General features: G+C 40.4%; 1 protein-coding gene across 1 annotated transcript in view; it reads left to right on the forward strand.

Moving 5' to 3' along the window:
• Positions 1–20735, forward strand: part of PAK3 (p21 (RAC1) activated kinase 3) — a 411616-nt gene that overhangs the window by 38624 nt on the left and 352257 nt on the right. The window lies entirely within an intron of this gene.

Genomic DNA, 20735 nt, shown 5'->3' on the forward strand with positions numbered 1-20735 from the left:
GAGGTTTAGATCAAAATAGTTTTGTTTTGCCTTTGGATGTCAAATACCTCCATTATAATTTGTTGAACAGGCTATGTTTCTTTCATTGAATAGTTTTTGCCCCTTTGTCAATAATTAATTGGGCATATTTGTGTAGGCCTATTTCTGAGCTATTGTTTCATTGATCTCTGTGTCAATCCCTCTAACATGATGCTCTCTTGATTACTGTAGTTATATAGTAAGACTTAATATTGTGTAAAACAATTGCTCTACTTTATTTTTCTTTTTCAAAACTGTTTAACTATTTTAAGTCATTTGTCTTTTGAAACATATTGCATAATAATATGACCTAAGATAACAATAATATTGCCAGGATTTAGATAGGAACCGTATTAAACATGTATATCAATTTTGAGAGAATTGGCACTTTTACTATATTGAATTTCCCAATCTATGAGCACAGTATGTCTATCCATTTATTTAGATGCTTGATTTCTATTTTCATTGTTTTTAAAATAGTTTTTAGTATGTAAGTCATGTGTAGGCATTGTTAAATTTAAACCTATGAACTTCATTTTTTTGAGTGATTGTAAATGGATTGAACTTTTAACTTTGGTTTTTATATGTTCATTGCTAATATATAGAAACACAATTGGTTTCTGTATGATGATATTGTATTTTGCAACTTTACTAAAATCCATTATTAGATCAAGGAGCATTTGCTTAGATTCTTTTATATTTTCTATATAGGTGATCATCTCATTTACAATTTTCTTTCTTTTTTTCTGATCTGTAAGCCCTCCCCCCCCCCCCCCCCCGCTTTCTTGTCTTATTGAGCTCGGTAGTACTATGTTTAATACCAGTGCTGAGAATAAAAATCCTTGCCTTGTTTTCAATATAAACAAAAAAGCATTGAGTGCTTCATCGTTAAGTCTGATATTAGCTTTGGTTTTTTTTTTTATCAGCTTTGTTGAGATATAATCCACATGACATATAATCCACTTATTTAAATGTACAATTCCATGGTTTTTAGTGCATTCATATAAATTTGAATTTATTAGCACAATCAATTTTAGAACATTTTCATTACTGCTAAAAGAAAAAATAATACACTGAGATCCAAGATGACAGCAAACCAGATCCAAGAATATATTAAAAAGATCATACACTATGATCAAGTGTGATTTATTCCTGAGTTGCGAGGTTTGTACAATATCTGCAAATTAATTAACATGATATGGCACTTAAAATTAATGATAAAATATGATCATATCAATAGGTGCAGAAAAGCAGTTGACAAAGTCCAACACCCATTTAGGATAAGTATCTCTTCACAAAGTGGTAATACAGGGAACATACTTGAATATAATAAAGTCCATATATGTCAAACCCATAGCCAGCATTATATTCAACGGGCAAAAAATCAAATAATTTCCCTTAAGGTCAGGAACAAGATAGGGATATCCAATTTCATTACTTTTATTCAACATAGTAGTGGAAGTCTTAGCCAAAACAATCAGATAACAAAAAGAAATAAAAGGCATCCAAATTTGAAAGGCAGAATTAAAACTATCATTATTTGCACATGACATGATACTCTAAAAATCTATGAGAACTGATAAATGAATTCAGTAAAGTAAAAGAATACAAAATAAATTTTCAGGAATCAGTTGCATTTGTATTGGTATATTATTATACATCAATAATGAGCTATCAAAAAGGGAAATTAAGAACACAATCCCATTTACAATTGCATCAAAAAAATAAAATACCTAAAAGTAAATTTAAACAAGAGGGCAAAATACCTGTCTTCAGAAAATTATAAGAAACTGAAAAAATTGAAGAAGATGCAAATAAATGGAAACTTATATTGTGCTCATGGTTAGGAAGACTTAACATCATTAAAATGTCCATAGTATCTAAAGCAATCTATAGATTCAATGCAATTACTATCAAAATACTAATGGTGTTTTTCAAAGAACTAGAACAAATAACCCCAACATTTATGTGGTACCACAAAAAACCTGCACATAGCCACAGCAATCTTGAGAAAGAAGAACAAAGTTTGAGGAATCATGCTACCTGATATCAAACTATACTACAAGGCCATAATAATCAAAACAGCATGGTACTGGCAAAAAAACCAAACACATGTATTCAGTGGAACAGAATAGAAAGTCCAGAAGTAAACCCATACATATATTATCCATTAATATTTGACAAAGGAGGCAAGAACATACAATGGGGACAATTGGGTACTGGAAATATCAGGGGGGATACTTTGTAAAGTATATGGTTGTCTAACTGCTATGCTGTACATCTGAAACTAATAATAGACAAATATGTATATTGACAATCCTTCTGCGACACCCACAGCCAATCAGAAGTGAGTATGCAAATTAACCTGACAAAGATGGTGGGCCTGTGGGCAGTGCACATGTGCGCAGGCACTGAGCAGCCGGGGGCGGGGTGGGCATTCCCGCCCCCAGCCACTACAGGCCTACGCGTGCAGGGGCCGAGCGGTCGGGGGCGGGGTGGGATGCCCGCCTGCCCGCTTTGAGTCTGTGGCCAGCAGTGCACACGTGCCAGCGCCAAGTGGCCGGGGTTCCGGGGATGCTACTAGACTGTCCGGTTCTGTCAGCCCGGCCTGGGGGCGGCTAGAGTTCCCAGTCCTTTTGGTTTCTGCAGCCCCTAGACTGGAAGCAGAAACCAAGAGATCGGGGAGCACCAGGAATTCTGGGAATCATAGTTCTGGTGGCAGCCCCTGGACTGTAAGCAGAAGCCCAGAGCGTGGGGAGCACGAGGAATGCTGGGAATCATAGTTCTGGTGGCAGACGCATTGCGGGATCTCCTAGACACTAAAGCAAAGTGAGCCTGGAGCAAGTTACTGTTGTGGTGGGGAATGGAGGGAAAGCAAAGGTGAGAGACATAAGTAAAGTCAGAGTGTCGAGGAAAAATTAAAAGGAAGATATCCTGCAACTTCTAAGAAATCTCCACCAATGGAGCAAAGGAATAAAAATGACCTCTGTTATTCTGTGAGCACCAAACCAAACTGGGTTGTGGTCTCAGACAATTAGCTCATATGATTGCAAAGACAGACAGAAACTCCCAGATTGGAGAGGGCTCCCCTGAGGGCTCCCAGATTGGAGAGGGTGCAGGTCGGGCTGAGGGATCCACCCCCCATGCATGAATTTTGTGCACTGGGCCCCTAGTCCTATATAATAAAAGGTTAACGTGCAAATTGTCCCCTCGACCTGTAGTTTGACAGGGAGTTTGGCCAGGGGGCAGGGCTGGCTGGCCAATCGCCCCTGGACCCTCCCCCTAGATGACCTCTCTCTTGATTGCCCCCCCAATCAGGGGCAAGGCTGGTGGGCCAACTGCTCACAGCCCCTACCCCCCAGCCAGCCCCACCACCAATAAGCCCCCCCACCCTGTTTGGGGCTGGGCCAGCTGGACAACTGCCCCTGGCCCCTCCCCCTAGATGGCCTCGCCCTTGATTGCCCCCCTACCCTTATCGGGGGTGGGGCTTGCCGGCCAACTGCTCAGAGCCCCTCCTCCCAGCAATCTCCACCCCCGATCAGCCCCCCAAATTGGGGGCGAGGCCAGCCGGCCAACTGCCTGTGGCCCTTCCCCCTGGCTGGCCCTAGCCCCAATCAGCCCCCCCACCCTGATTGGGTCTGGGCCAGCTGGCCAACCACACACGGCCCCTCCCGCCAGCTGGCCCGGCCCGATCAACCCTGATTGGGGCAGCCCGGCCAGACCCCACCCATGTACAAATTTGTGCACCGGGCCTCTAGTACAAAATAATACTTTATTGAATTTATTGTAGTGACATTGGTTAATAAAATTATATGTGTCTCAGGTATACAATTATGTAATACATCATCTGTATATTGTATTGTATGTTCACCACCCCAACTCAGTTCACCTTTCATCACTATTTATCTCCCCTATACACTCTTCTACCTCCCTCCACCCAAATAATAAATGTAAACTCTATTTGAAAAATAAAATTTTAAAAAGACATTCTATTCAAAAGTTGGTGTTGGGAAAATTGGACAGATACATGCAAAAAGTGAAAGTAGACTACCTTCTTACACCATATACAAGAATAAAACCAAAATGGATTAAAGCCTTAAATGTAAGACTCCAAGCCATAAAAATCCTGAAAGAAAACATAGGCAGTAAAATCTCTTAGTAATATATTTTCTAATATATCTTCTTGGGCAAGGGAAACAAGAAAAATAAACAAATGAGACTACTTCAAACTAAGTTTTTTTCACAGCAAAGGAAACCATCAACAAAATGGAAAAAAAAACACACATACACACACGAATGAATGGAAGAAGGTATTCACCATGATACATCTGATAATGGGTTAATGTCTAAAATTTATAAAGAACTCATAAAATTCAACAAGCACAATCAAATTAATAAATGGGCAGAGGAACTGAGTAGACATTTCTCCAAAAAGGACATACAGATGGCCAATAGACATAGAAAAAGATGCTCAATATCACTAATCATGCAAATTGGCAGGGGAGGGTGGGTAAGAGAGTAATCAAAGGACTTGTATGTATGCATATAAGCATAGCCAAAGGACACAGAAAGTAGGGGGGCGGGGACATGTGCTGGGGGTGGAGTGGCCAGGGAGAGGTCAATGGGGGGAAAGGAGACATATGTAATACTTTCAACAATAAAGAATTTAAATTTAAAGAAACTACAATGAGTTGTCATCTCACACCTGTTAGAATGGCTATCATCAATAAATCAACAAACAAGGGTTGATGAGGATGTGGAGAAAAGGGAACCCTTATGCACTGTTGGTGGAAATGAAGATTGGTGCAGCCACTGTGGAAAACAGTATGGAGTTACCTTAGTGGACTGCCTTATGACCCAGTGATTCCACTTTTGGGAATTTATCTAAAGAAACCCAAAACACTAATTTGAAATAATATATGCATCACTATGTTAACTGCAGTGTTATTTACAATAGCCAAAATATGGAAGCAACCCAAGTGCCCATTAATTCAAGAGTAGATAAACAAGTGGTACATATATACAATGTAATATTACTCAGCCCTAAAAAAAAAAAAAGAAAGAAATATTACCATTTGCAATAGCATGGATCAACCTAGAGAGTATTAAGTGACATAAGTCAAAAAGAGGAAGACAAATACTATGTGATTTCACTTATATGTGCAATCTAAAGACCAAAACAAATGAACAAACAATATGGAAGCAGTCTCATAGGTACAGAAGAAAAACTGATAATTGGCAGATGGAAAGGGGTTTTGGGGACTGGGTAAAAAAGGTGAAGAAATGCCCTGACTGCCTGACTGGTTTGGCTCAGTGGGTAGAGCATCAGCCTGCGGACTCAAGGGACCCAGGTTCAATTCCAGTTAAGGGCATATACCTTGGTTGCGGACACATCCCCAGTAGGAGTTGTGCAGGAGGCAGCTGATTGATATTTCTCTCTCATCGATGTTTCTAACTCTATCTCTCTCCCTTCCTCTCTGTAAAAAATCAATAAAATATATTTTAAAAAAGTTGAAGGGATTAAATAAAAATTGATAGTTACAAAATTGTCACAAGGATGTAAAGTACAGCATAGTAAATATAATCAATAATATTGTCATAACTATATAGGGTATCATGTGGGTACTGGAAATATCAAGATGAACACTTTAAAGTATATGATTGTCTAACCACTATGCTATACATCCAAAACCAATACAAAATAATATTGAATGTAACCTGTAATTAAAAAGTCAAAAAGAGCCCTGGCTGTGTAGCTCAGTTGGTTGGAGCATCGTTTCATGCATCGAAAAGGTTGTGAGTTTGATTCCCAGTTAGTGCACATATCTAGGTTGTGTGTTTGATCCCTGGTCTGGGCATGTACAGTAGGCAGCTAATCAGTATTTCTCTCACATATTGATGTTTCTCCCTCTCTTTCATTCCCTCTATCTCTAAAATCAATTAAAAAATCATATCCTTGGGTGAGGATTTAAAATATTAATATATATATATATATATATATATGCCTAAGTGACCATTAGGACCAAACTACTGGAACAACCGGAAAGACCGGTTGACTAGTTGCTATGGGGCAGACCTTTGATTCAGGAGCTGCCCCCTGGTTGTCAATGCGCTCCCACAGGTAACCTCCCACGGCCCCTCCCCCTTGCTGGCCAGCACACCCCCCCCCCCAGTAGGCCTCAATCACTGGCCAGGCGGAGGAACCCCATCCGTGCACGAATTTGTGCACCGGGCTTCTAGTAGATAAATAAGTAAACCATACAACCCTTAGCTTGCACAACCCAATCATCCCGTCTTTCGTAGCCCTAGGCAAACACTAGTCTATATTCTATCTCTATAGATTTGCCTATTCTGGATGTTTCATGTAAATTAAATCATACAATGTGTTGTCTTTGAATATTACTTCCTTCACTTGGCATACTTTTTCAAGATTCATCTATGTTATAGCATGTATCATTACTTCATTTCTTTTTATTGCTGAACTAGAGGCCCAGTGCATGACATTCATGCACTGGGGGGGGGGGGGGCGGTTCCCTTCAGCCTGGCCTGCACCCTCTCACAGTCTTGGACCCCTCAGGGGATGTCAACCTGTCAGTTTAGGCTCCGGCATGAGGACAACCCCCGAGGGGTCCTTAGTGCTGCCGTGGAGGCAAGAGAGGCTCCTGCCACCACTACTGCGCTTGCCATCTGTGAACCTGGCTTCTGGCTGAGTGGCACTCCCCCTGTGGGAGCACACTGACCACCAGGGGGCAGCTCCTGTGTTGAGCATCTGCGCCCTGGTGGTCAGTGCATGTCATAGTGACCAGTCATTCTGCCGTTCAGTCAATTTGCATATTAACCTTTTATTATATAGGATAATATTCCATTGTATGCTCATATTACAATGTTTTATCCATTCATCAGTTGAACATTTGAGTTGTTTCCACTTCTTGGTTGTCATAGTTGTTTTTTTAAATAATTAAATCTTCTTTATATATTCTAGATATGTCTCTTATCAGATATATGATTTGCAAATATTTTCTCCCATTCTGTGGATTGCCTTTTTACTTTTTTGATGTTGTCCTTTTAAGTAAAAAAGTTTTAATTTTAATTATTTTCAGTTTATCTATATTTTCTATTTTATTCTTCGTGCTTTTGTGTCATGTCTAAAAAACCATTGCCTAACACAAGGTCACTAAGATTCATATATATGTTTGTTTTTTTTTAGAGTTTTACACTTTCAGCTCTTGCATTTATATCTTTGGCCCATTTCTAGTAATTTTTTTTAATATGGCATGAGGTAGGAATCCAACTTTATTTTTCTGCATGTGGATATACTGTTTATCCAGCACCATTTGTTGAGAAAACTCTTCTTTACCCATTGAAATTTCTTGGCAAGCTTATGAAAAATCAATTGACTATAAAAGTGAGTTTATTTCTGGACTCTTAATTCTATTTTATTATTCTTTATGCATATATCTATATATCTGTATATGTAGAAATATATATATATATATATATATATATATATATATATATATATTCCAATCTATGAACAGGGATGTCTTTATGTCTTTTCATTTGTTTAGGGCAGTGATGGGCAACCTTTTGAGCTTGGTGTGTCAAACTTTGCCAAAAAACTGAGCATAACTCGGGTAGTGTGTCACTTTGAGGAAAAAACATTATTTTGCGATATTTATAGTTTAAATAACATAAATGTATAATTATTATATATAATTTTATTTAATAAACCAAAAACTAAATATTTAACTTACCTGCTTAGTGACTTCTTTGTTCATCCGTCAGTTGGTTTCTTTTGTTGGTCTTGATATTATTTAACTTGTGTGGGGTGCCGTGAACTAAGATCAGTGAGGGGGAGGGGGAATTCTTTAACTAATCTGCCTATTAGTGACTTTTTTGTTGCTGAATTTCATTGGCTAAATCTTCAATTGAAGGCTGGTATTTTGTACACTTCAGGCCCAAGCAAGCGCTACTAACTTTATCTGTCAATCTGTTTCTTTTGTTGGTTTTGATATTATTTAACGCTGAGAATAAGGCCTCACAAAAGTATGTAGAGGGAAAAATTGTGAGTAAAGTCATTGCTATATTTTTCAGGGTGCTAAAAGTGTCTGGTAGTCGGTTCCAGGCACTCCAAATTTCCTGTTCGTAGTGGCACTCCTCTTGATTCCCCAAGCGGCACCTTTCTAGATTCTCAAGCTTTGACCTCAAGTCGACAAACACCTGAGCCCAGATACTGTCTTGAAATTCTGCAAGTTGCATCTCCAAATCATCTATTTGCATCCATTGGAAACCATTTAATTCCAAACTACTGTAGACTACTACATCAGGATACTTAATTATTTTCATGGTCTGTTCTAGACTTCTAAATTGACTAAATCTATCACTAAACTGGTCAAGTAATGAATCTAAAACATGCTGGTACTTCATATGCAAGAGTTCCATTTCATTTTGTACAGCTGCACTGGCCTTCTCAAAATACTTTGTTACTCGAGGAAAATACTTATAAGTTTTAGTTTCTACATCTCGCTTGAAAATTTTAACTTTACTTTCAAAAGCTTTTATGTATCCAAACATAACATCAATACTTTTGCCAAAACCTTGTAACTTTAAGTTCAGTTCATTAATATGAACAGAGAGATCTGTAAAAAACATCAGGGTGTTGACCCACTTATCATCATTAAGCTGAGGAAAGTTTCCCAGATCCTTATCATCAAGAAATACCTTAATTTCTTCAAAGCACTCCACAAAGCGCTCAAGAACTTTGCCTCGGCTCAGCCATCTTACATTATTGTACATCAGCAGTCCACTGTAGGTAGAATCAACCTCCAGTAAAAGTGCCGAAAATTCTCGCTTGTGAAGGGAGCGAGCAGTTATTACATTAACTATTTTTGTAACAACTGACATTAAGTCGTTTAAGTCGGTGAATCCTGCCTTGGCACATAAAGCCTCCTGATGGATAATACAATGAAAAGGCACAATCGGATGTCCAATAGCTTCTGTAAACAATTTGACAAATCTGACTTTTTTACCCACCATATTTGGTGCCCCATCTGTCGTCACCTTAGAGATATCAATGCTTAGGTCACGAAATGTTTGTATAACAACCTTACATGTTTCGCTTCCTGATTTACTTGTTGACACTGATACTAACTTTATCAACTCTTCTCTCATTGTGAGACCATCAGAATATCGACCAATAATGGCCAGCTGAGCATGTGATGTGACATCAGTAGTTTCATCAAGAGAGATAAAAAAATATTTACATTTCTTTATGTCTCTCTTTAATTGATGTTGTACGTTTGTGTTCAGTCTCATTATTTGGTCTTTTATAATATTTCTACTGAGTGGTAACTCAGATATTCTCTTAATAATTGCATCTTTATTCTGCATATCATTAAATAGAACTGGTGCACATCTTAGGAGAGTTTCTTTAATAAATTCTCCCTCACTGAGCACTTTTCCATGCTGAGCTATAGAGTGAGCAATGCTCAAACTTGCAGATGTTAAATTTGTAGAGCCTTTCATAAATTTAAGGATGGAATTAGATTGGCTCTTATAAAGGTGTAGTTGCCTGGAAATGTATTCCTTCCTTTCATCCTCACTTTTTTCCAAGAGCTGGGAATGATTAGTTTCAAAATGTCTATTTATATTCCACGTTCTGCTTACTACTGTTTCAGTACGTAGAACGCAAAATGATCTGCCATTTTTTTCTATAAAGCCATACATCTCGGTCCATGTCTCTTGAAAGGGTCGGCCACTGCTACTACCACTTCCTTTACTTAACCTTAGTTTTTTATTTTTTGGGTTCTCCATCGGGGGGCAGTGACAGAAGATAGAATTATAGATAGCTTGTTAGGCCTGCAGGCAATTAGGGGTTAACTAGCCTAACTAACCACAAAATGGTGCATATAACTGTCTTTTAGGAAAGGGCAGGGTTAATAAGCAGAAATAGGGGTTAATAAGGATGCACAACAGTAATAGTGGTGAAATGGAGTCTGCACTATGGAGCAAGATGGTGTTCCTTATGTGAATTAAAATGACTGCCGCTATTTCTAATGGTGGGAAATGGCACCCATAGCATGCCACAAACCCTCACCTCTCCCAGCCTCCCCCTCACTTATCTCAGTAATGATGGATTAGAAATCCATGACACCCCAGAACAGTAGATAATTGTTGCTGTGGTTAACTGTTATTTGGTTACTGGTAATGACAGGGCCCCCAGAGATGCGTCCCCCGCTGCGTTCAGCTGCTCCCTGCTCTGCCGGCAGAAGTGAGGGCAAAGATCCCTGCTTAACTGGAAGTTCCAGAACTAGACGCTCTGTGCCGGACTTCTGTTGTTTTGGCCCACAGACCTCTGGCACAGAGTGTCTAATAGGGGAGGATGAAACATTTGTGACTAGAGTCTTGGAGTTAGACTCTAACTACAAGACTCTAGTCGCAAATGTTTCATCCTCAGCAGCAGCAAATGTTTCATCCTAGGCATGCAGCTGCCTCAGCGGCCGCGTGTCATCAGAAATGTCTACGCATGTCAGTGCTGACACGTGTGTCATAGGTTCGCCATCACTGGTTTAGGGTCAGGTCCCATTTATTTTTTTCATTTATTTAGGTTTGCTTTAATTTTTTTCAATAATGCTTTGTGTTGTTCAGATGATAAGTTCTATACTATCCTGTTAAATTTATTAAGTATTTTATTATTTTATGCTATTGTAAATGAAATTGATTTCTTAATTTTAATTTTGGTTTGCATATTTCTACTGTGCAGAAATAAAATTTATATTTTGTACATCAATCTTTTATCTTAAAACCTTGCTCAACTTATTAGTTATGTTTTTTAGTGGATTAATTAGGATTTTATAGATATAGATCATGACGTCAGTGATTAGATTTCATTTTACTCTTTCCTTTCTAATTGGGATACTTTTCACTTCATTTTCTTGCTTAATGGTTTTGACTAGAACTTCCAGTACAATGTTGAATAGAAATAGCATAGGCAGACATCCTTGTATTATTCATGATCTTATGGGGGAAGCTTTTAATTGTTCACCATTAAATATGATGCTAGCTGTGGGATTTTCATAAATACTCTTTACTAGGTTGAAGAAGTTCTTTCTATTCATGGATTGTTGAATGTGTTGCAATGAAGGGGAGTTAAATTTTGCCAAATGTTTTTTTTCTGTGCCTATTGAAATGAACATACAGTTTTGTCCTTTATTCTATCGAAGTGCTATATTACATTAATTGATTTTTGAATGTTATGCCAACTCTGCATTCCTGGAATAAGTCCCAATTGATCATGATGTATGGTTCAGTTTGGTAGCTGTGAAGGTTTATTTGTTTGTTTGTTTGTTTAAGATTTTTAAAAATCAAGTTGAGGAATTTCTTCTCTATTTCTAATTTTATGAAACTTTAAAAAAATCATGATGGGTGTTGGATTTTGTTAAATGATTTCCTTCATCAGGAAAATTATAACATAATTTTTACTTGTATAGGGCCCATTGATAATTTAGATTTTCAATGTAGCCTGTTGTGTTTTCATTTTCATTCTGTTCTGTAGATTTAAACTCCTAATAGACTTGACAGGGTTTTCCATCTCAAGTGTCAGCAGGGCTGGACTCTTATCAGGAGATTCTATGGATAAATCTACTTCCAAAGCCATTTAGGTTTTTGGCAGAATTCAGTTCCTTGGGGGCATATGACTGAAGTCCCCATTTCCTTGCTGGTTGTCAGTCAGGGTTCACTCTCTGTTTCTTTAATACACCTATATTCCTTCTTACATGACGCCCTTCATCTCCAAAGTCAGTGACTTGCCAACCTGACATTTCAAATCCCTATGATTTCCTCTTCTGCTTAGTAGTCAGAGAAAATTCTGTTATTAAAAGTTCCCTGTGATTATATTAGACACACCCAGAAAATCTCCATATACTAGTAATGTAATGTAATCGTTGGAGTGATTTCTCAACATATTGATAAGTTCCACCCACACACAGAGGGGAAGGGATTATACAAAAGCAATGGTCATTGGGCATCATGTTTAGAATTTTGCCTACCACATTAATTAAGTTTAAAAAGTAAACTGATTTAGCCTGGCTGGTGTGGCTCAGTGGTTGAGTGTTGACCTATGAACTAGGAGGTCAGGGTTTGATTCCCAGTCAAGGCACATGCCTGGGTTACAGGCTTGATCCCCAGTAGGGGGCATGCAGGAAGCAGCTGGGCAATAATTCTCTCTCATTATTGATGTTTCTCTCTCCCTCTCCCTTCCTCTCTGAGGTCAATAATATATCTATCTCTATCTCTATCTCTATCTCTATCTCTATCTCTATCTCTATCTCTATCTCTATCTCTATGTCTATGTCTATATCTATATCTAATCTGTGTCTATGTCTACTAGTATATCTATATCTATCTATATTAGTAAACGAATTTAAATAAAAATGTTGAGTAAATGATATGGCCAAAATGTGGAGGAGTGCATGGAAACAGTTTGGGACCCAGTGGAGTAGCTCATTTTCAGGTTCCTTCCATATTATGTTCACTGTAAGGCACAGTGTATAAAAAATCAGAGGCCAGTGTCTTCATAACAAATGTCAAGGTCATGAAAGACAAGAAAGATTGTGGAACTATCTATACTAATAAAAGGGTAATATGAAAATTGGTCAGGATGCCCTCACAGTAACGACCAAACAGTGGGGTGACAAGGCTGGCAGGGGGGTTAGTGAGGGACGACCAAACAACTGAACAGCAGGCTGTGTGGGGCGACCAGGCCAACAAGGGGGTTAGTGAGGGATGACCAAATGACTGAATAGCAGGCTGCATGGGGTAACCAGGCCAGCAGGGGGGAAGTAAGGGGTGACTAGGCCAGCAGAGGGGGGCAATGAGGGGCAACCAGGCCAACAGGGGAGGCAGTTGGGGGCAACCAGGCTGGTAGGGGGGGACAGTGAGGGGCGACCAGGCCTGTAGGGGCGCAGTGAGGGGCGACCAGGCCAGCAGGGGGGGCAGTTGGGTGCAACAAGGCCAGCAGGGGGGCAGTTGAGGGCAACCAGGCCAGCAGGGGGCAGTTGGGGGTGACCAGGCCAGCAGGGGGGCAGTTGGAGGCAACCAGGCCAGCAGAGGGTAAGTTGTGGGTGACCAGGCCTGCAGGGGGGGGGGAGTTAGGGGTGATCAGGCTGGCAGGGGGGGGCAATTAGGGGTAGTCAGGCAGGCAGGCAGGCAGGTGAGCAGTTAGGAGCCAGCAGTCCTGGATTGTGAGAGGGATGTCCGACTGCTGGTTTAGGTCCGAATTTTGTGCACCAGGTCTCTAGTTTAAAATTAAAGGATACTATAAGCACATGATAACCAAATTATTTAGGGATAAAGGAGCATGTCTGCAACTTACTTTCAAATGGTTCAGAAAAAATAGTAGTGTACATATGCATATATAAATATGTACAGAAAAATATAAACCAAATGTAAAATGTTAACATTTCCAGGATCTGAGTGACGGGTATATGGAAATTATTTATATATACTTTTATACTTCATATTAATAGAGCTTCAGATGAGGATCACAACTCTGGCTGACATCTTCATTTCAGCCTAGTGAGACCCTGAGCAGAAGATTCAGGCTTACTATGCCTGGACTTCTGACTCATGGGAATGGTGAGATAATAAATCTGTATGTGTGTGTTCTAAGTAAGACAAAAGGTCTATAAGAAATGAAGAAAATCACCACAATTTGATGCCTGACTAGATGTGGTCAGAGAGAGAAGAGTTGGGGATGGGTTCTGAAGTTAGTAGACTGAAAGTTGAGATCATACTGACAGAAAGAGGCAAATCTAGAGGGAGAATTGGTTAAAAAAAACAAGTTTTAGGTATGTTAAGTTTGAGTGAATAGGGGACACGAGTGGAAAGGAACCATCCCATAAAGGAGTTTTTAAAGGATTGATGCTTAATAGAAAGATAAAGGCTGGAACCAGAGTCATTGCAATGGTATTGGAGGCATCTATTGTAAAGGGAAAAAAGAGGCTGAAAATAGAGGAATGTTTCTGGATCCACCATTGCACATTCAGCCAGTTAAGAGCACTTGCTCTGAAATCAGGTCTGGATTTAAAATCCTGGCTTTGCTCTTTCTATCTGTGTGAAATTAAACAAGTTCCTCAATGTCTCTGAGCCTCAGTTTTTTTCAGCTATGAAATGGTGATACTAATCACACCTGACTTTCTGTGAGGACTGGATGAGATATCCATATAAAGTACTTAGTCCATTGCTTCGCACATAGTTGGAGCTGAAGAAATTGGAGATATGATTGTTATTGATTGATATTTTCTCATATGCTTGTCTGCATTAGGTAGCTTTCTCCAAAAATTCTCCATGCAGTTCAGGTCACTATATTTTGCTAGATGGAATGAGGTGATGGAGTTCAGGGCAGGTTGCCTCAAAATATGCCTTTTTGGCATATTGACTAAAGTTACTTGAGAAACATCCAGTAAAAGAACAGTCTGACCCTAGTTTGTCCTCCTGAAAGCAGGAAATAAATTTTCTGTGTGAAAATATTCTTCCTATATTAGGAGGATAGAAGGCATTCTTATCATCAAAGAAAGGGAATTCATGGCCAAGAAAGCTGTATAAACAAACTATTTATTACGTCTTCATTAATTTGCTACTTAAAGCAAACACCCTTTGTTTTGTCCAATCTTCACAAATAATTATTTCTTTGTCTATTTGGGTTACTTCCTTGAGCCTCACGTTTTGTTTTCCCTACATACAAAATTAAATTTGAATTTTTTTCTCCTGTTGCTCTGTCTTATGTCAATTTAATGTTTAGATCAGCCAAAAACAAAACAAAACAAAACAAAACAAAACCCCAACACCTAGAAAAGTAGAAGGTAGAAGAAAATGGTGTCTTTTTCTTACGAAGGGCAGGTTCAAAACCTGTCACTGAAAAAGGTGGACTCTTTTTCTCTTCTGAAAGTTTGAGCAAATTAAGAGGAAGGTGTAATAAGTTCTAGGAAGTGAGAGTCAGAGCTGGGTTTGATAGAGCAGAACACAGACTTACCTGGATCACCAGGAGCAATTCATTCCTCAGAAGTCTTCCCTCGGCTATCAAAGGAAAGAGATATTTGGAGGAGAAGGATAATATAATCTAGTGTGTAGGATGAGCACAGCATACAAGAGGACAACTTATATTTATGAAAGGTGCCTAGGTCACCTGATGCATGTCTAGGGAGGAAATGGGTCCTAAATGAATGTGCCCAGCCTAGGAATGAAGAGACCTGGTTTCACTTACTGGCACTGATTCTTCCTATGGAAAATGCAGCTCTGGGCACTACACTTCTAGCTTAATTTCCCCCATCCCCCACTCCAACTGTAGCACTAATCAATCTATACTCTTCTGCTGCTAGATGTTAATGCAATCAAAGAGATCACAATGACCTTAAGATTTCCTGATTAATTCTTCTCCCCTCCTAGTCAGCAATTCTTTCTTTAATTTCTTAGTGCTTGGCTCATTTTCTCAGGTCATGTGGCTCTGCTGCATGCTCCAGGAACCTTCTTCCTATATTGGGGACAGTGTTTGGGTGATGTGATAGAGCTCTGAGCTGCTTGGCATTGGTGGAGGGACTATTCCCTCAGAGAGAGAGAGGGGATGAATGATTGTGAGGTAACAGGATCAAACTGAAAAACTAATTAAAGGCATATTCTCCAAAAAAGAAGGTTTTTAGGTTTTGACAAAAAGCAATCTCAGAAAGGGACATCTGACTATATATGGTTCCAGGTGGTGACTGGAAATATCAAGGGGAACACTGCATAAAGTATATGATTGGCTAACCACTATGCTGAACACCTGAAACTAATGGAAAATGATATTAAATATAAACTGTAATTGAAAAAATTTGCTGGGAAATAACTTAGTAAAAATATTGTCTTAAAAAAGAGAAAGGGACATTTGGGAATTTGGAAATGGTGAGAGAGAGAGAGAGAGAGAGAGAGAGAGAGAGAGAGAGAGAGAATGATTGTGAGGTAATAGGATCAAACTGAAAAACTAAAATCATTATTTCATCTCAGCATTATTTCATCTCAGGCCAAAGGAGGCACAGAAAAAAAAGCCTGTTGAGGCAAAGATAAGTATCAGGGATTACAAATATTCCAGAGGCCACTTGTGCTTGAGATCCTCAGTGAGAAGGAGCTTAAGATACAGAGCCTAATAGATCTGTGGCTTAGGTGGGCAGTTGGAGTTGATGCAAACCGCCCAAAGCAGGACTTGTGATTTTTCTCCTGCAATGTTCCTCCTTCCATCAATCTTACTTAGTAAAGGGCACTATCACTCACCTGAGTGCTTAAGTCAAACTCATAGTTATTATCCCGAGTTCCTCTTGGTCCCTTACATCATATCCTAGCCACCAGCAAATTCTAATGACCTACCTTCAAAATATATCCTGAATTTTCCCACTTCTCACCACCTCCTCAACTATTACCTATTTGAGCTACCATCATCTCTCTTCTGGACCACTTCAGCAGCCTCCTAACTGGTCTACTTGCTTTGACTCTTGGCAGCTAGGGCTACTGTGCTTGGATGTTCAGGTTGTATACTACACAAAGATACCATAGCTTTAGGTGTGCCATTTTTATCACAGACACATACTAACTTACATAAAAGTATGCAGGCATTCTGTATTTCATGACTCCATGTCTGAGAGCTGAGGAAGAGAGCCTGCTCCTTCATAAACCTGTACCAGTATACATGATCTTGTACAGACTCTGGAGAGCACACTTGCACACATATGCACCCACATAAATGCATACATTTAGTGGCACAAATGAGTGGGCTCTGTCTCACCAAGACCTGGGTGTCTCTGAATTCACTTCTCTCACTCACCACCCATTGCTCTCGCAGACTAAAGTCCTGTCCTTCCCACCCACAATTGCCTTATTTGGGGGGCGGGGGATGTGGAGCAATGGGGTGAAAAGTGCTGTTGATGGTACACATAGTCAAGTAACAAAAAATCTTTAAGTGTGAGGAACTCAGTACACACTGCCAAGGCTGCTGCCTCCCAGGACTCTAGCAAACTCCCTTGGGCAGGATTTAAAGTTGTTTAGTTATATTTTAGAAGACTAAGCTATTTTTGTTAGTTTTTAAGTTAAGGAAAGAGTATCTTTTTGTAATCCAATCAAAGATAGTGTATCACATAGCAGTGGCCCTGCCCCCAACAATCTTATCTCCATACAATGGTCAGCAAGAACTATCAAATATTTGAGTATACAGAGGTGAGCAAAATTAGGCTTACAGTTGTGACCACATGAAACACAGAGTTAATAAAACTATTGTAATAATCATAACCTGCATGTCTTTTTCAATATGAATAACTGTAAACCTACTTTTGCCTACACCCGCCCCCCCCCCCCCCCCGTATTAATCCTTTGCTTAAAGCCTTCCATTTACTTCCCAATGGTCTTAGGATGAAGACAAAACTCCTTACCTGGCCTGACTTCCTTTGGAACCTCATCTCATAACACCCTCCTATGTGCCCCTCCCCAAACTCCAGCCACACTTTCTTTCCTCAAGCTCCTAATTCATGGAATTTCTTGCCTATCTGTATCCACCAGCACCTTCTACTGCATTAACTTTATTAAGTAGGGACTTTGTCTTGTTCACTATCTATCAACTCTTCATCATCTAGTGCAGTGCCTGCCATGTAATAGGTGGTCAATAAATGTTTGCTGCGTCAATAAATAAATGAACAGAAAAAAATGAGCAATGTCGACCCACCTGAAAGGCTCTAAGACTAATCTCTCTTCAGCTCCCTCTATAGTGTTCTTACAGATCCTCTGGTGCAGTGGTCTGCAAACTCATTAGTCAACAGAGCCAAATATATACAGTACAATGATTGAAATTTCTTTTGAGAGCCAAATTTTTTAAACTTAAACTTCTTCTAATGCCACTTCTTCAAAATAGACTCGCCCAGGCTGTGGTATTTTGTGGAAGAGCCACACTCAAGGGGCCAAAGAGCCGCATGTGGCTCGCGAGCCACAGTTTGCTGACTACGGCTCTGGTGAAATGAGATGGCCAGAAAAATGCAGGGTATAAACATCAGTAAGCTGAAAGACCTGTTGGGCCAGCTAGAATAATAGTAAGCATAATCAGCAGTTATTGAGATGTTAGAATGTTCTGGGCATTGCTCTAGTCACTTTACTCCTTTCATCTCCACAGTCACCTTGTAAAGTTTATATAGCCTTAGTTTTATTCCCATTTGACTATGAGCAAACAGACACACGAGATTTAGTACACTTGGATTCAAAAGCAGGCAGTTTGACTCTTCTGTGCTGTGCAAGAGTGAGAATACTCCCATTTCCTCTGGTTTCTTTTTTCTTCTTTGAAATGCCCTGGGAGTGGTTCCCCTGTGCAACCTCACTTCCTTGAACCCAGTCCTGGAAATCAGATAGAAGAGGGGCATGTGTTATGTTGGCAAGCAGCAATGAGTGTGGGGAAGGAACCATCTTGGTGCTTGACAAGACATATTAAACAGCTGAGGTATTTTGTACTTTCTTGATATTGAAATCTAAAAAACCATCAAATCCTAAGCCAGTCTCACCAAACTGGAAGGGAGTTGCAGTTACAAAGCAAATTTAACATCTCTTCCAATAGTTCTTACATCAAATTGAGTGCTTCCACTGAGGTGAGAATGGTATTAACTTGAAGCTCTATGGGGCTAAAACCTCTGCTATTACAGGGCTAGGTTGCAACTGCCACTTTCACATGGGAAGAGAAATTGGAACGGGGAAGAAGTGCTGTCTAGGCTGTGCTTTGCTTCCCTGACTATGCTAAAGAGAATGAAAAATAAAGCATGAGAGGAAAAAGGCAGAGTAATCCTCATCATTAAAATATTAGCATGCTCATGGCATAATATAATTTTCCCTTTATCCCACTCTTTTCATCCCTTTTAACAAAAAATGACTATTAAAATACAATTTAAAGTCAACTTGCCTCTTCATGCTCAGAGTCTGAACACAAATTTGTAGGCTCTATGTGGGGCTTTCCCATATATTTTATCAGAATCCTAGAACCAGAGAAAGAACCTAACAGACCATTTGGTTCAACCCATCCTATCTAATAAAAGAGTAATATGCAAATTAACCATCATTCTGCTACACCCACAAGCCACACCCACCAGCCAAACAGGAGCGAGTATGCAAATTAACCCAACCAAGATGACTGTTGCCATGGAGCGAGCAGGAGGCTTGGGTTTCCCCGGCAATGGAGGAAGCCAAGTTTTCTGCACACCCTGGACAGCCCAGGGCTCCACTCAAGGTTACAAAGTTTCAATTATAGAAGATAAATAAATCCCAACAAAAATGGTGGCAGCCATGGAGCTGGAGAGAGCAGGAGGCTTGGGTTGCCCCCGGCAATGGAGGAAGCCAAGCTCCCGCAGCCCTGGCCTGCCTTGGCCTCTGCTACAAAGTTTTAATTATAGAAGATAAATAAATCCCAGATATCAGGGCCTCTGCTTGGGTTGCCGGGAGGGGCGTGGCCGACTTGCAAACCACCACAGGCCCCTCGCCCAGGCAACCCCACTCCCTAAGGGAACCCCCACCCTGATCCGGGACACCCTTCAGGGAAAACCAGCTGGTCCCCACAAGTGCACCAGGCCTCTATCCTAGCTAATAAAAGAGTGACATGGAAATTGACCATCACTCCAACACACAAGATGGCTGCCCCCATGTGGACACAAGATGGCCACCACAAGATGGCCAGCAGGGGAAGGCAGTTGGGAGGGACCAGGCCTGCAAGGGTGGGCAGTTGTAGGTGATCAGGCCAGCAGGGGAGGGCAGTTGGGAGGGACCAGGCCTGCAAGGGAGGGCAGTTAGGGGAGATCAAGACTGCAGGGGAGGGCAGTTAGGGGCAAACAGGCTGGCAGGGGAGCAGTTAGGCATCAATCAGACTGTCATGGGAGTGGTTAGGGGGTGATCAGGCTGGCAGGCAGAAGCGGTTAGGGGCAATCAGGAAGGCAGGCAGGCGAGCAGTTGGGAGCCAGCAGTCCTGGATTGTGAGAGGGATGTCTGACTTCCCATTTAGGCTCAATCCTACTGGAATCCAGCCTAAACGGGCAGTCGGACATCCCTCAAGGGGTCCCAGATTGGAGAGAGTGCAGGCTGGGCTGAGGGACACACACCCCCATGCACGAATTTCGTGCACCGGGCCTCTAGTTTACTTTACAAATGAGAACACTGAGGCCAAGAGAAGAGTATTGATGGAATGACCTACACTGTGAAGGGGAAGGAGTGAAGAAAAATCTTAGAATCGATACAGTGTTTGATAAATAACTAGTCACTTGTCACATAAATATATACACATTGCAAACAACACCTCTCTCTGTGGCAGATGGAAGACCTCAGTGGAGGAAGGTAAATGGGGGTCATTCATCCCTCCAGTCCCTTTCTGTTATTTCAAAGGTTAGTCCAATCCACCACATAGGTTTTATGTGGGCTCTCAATATTTTGTTCCACAGAGACTTCCAAACATTGCTTCATTAGAGGCTTGTGGCATTTAATCTCTGTGGGAGGGATGGGGCCTTTTCCTCTTTATGGAATCCATTATTTTTCTTCTAAGCACAGTGCAGAGATTTTTGCAAATTGAAGGGCAAAAATAGAAACATAACCAATCCTTAGCACAGCCCTGTGTAGAAGGTTCAGGGCAACCTGTCTTTTGGCAATGTGTTTACGGAGCATGCTCATTTCAGAACTAGATG

Source organism: Cnephaeus nilssonii, assembly GCF_951640355.1.
Source record: "Cnephaeus nilssonii genome assembly, chromosome: X".
Lineage (NCBI taxonomy): Eukaryota > Metazoa > Chordata > Mammalia > Chiroptera > Vespertilionidae > Cnephaeus > Cnephaeus nilssonii.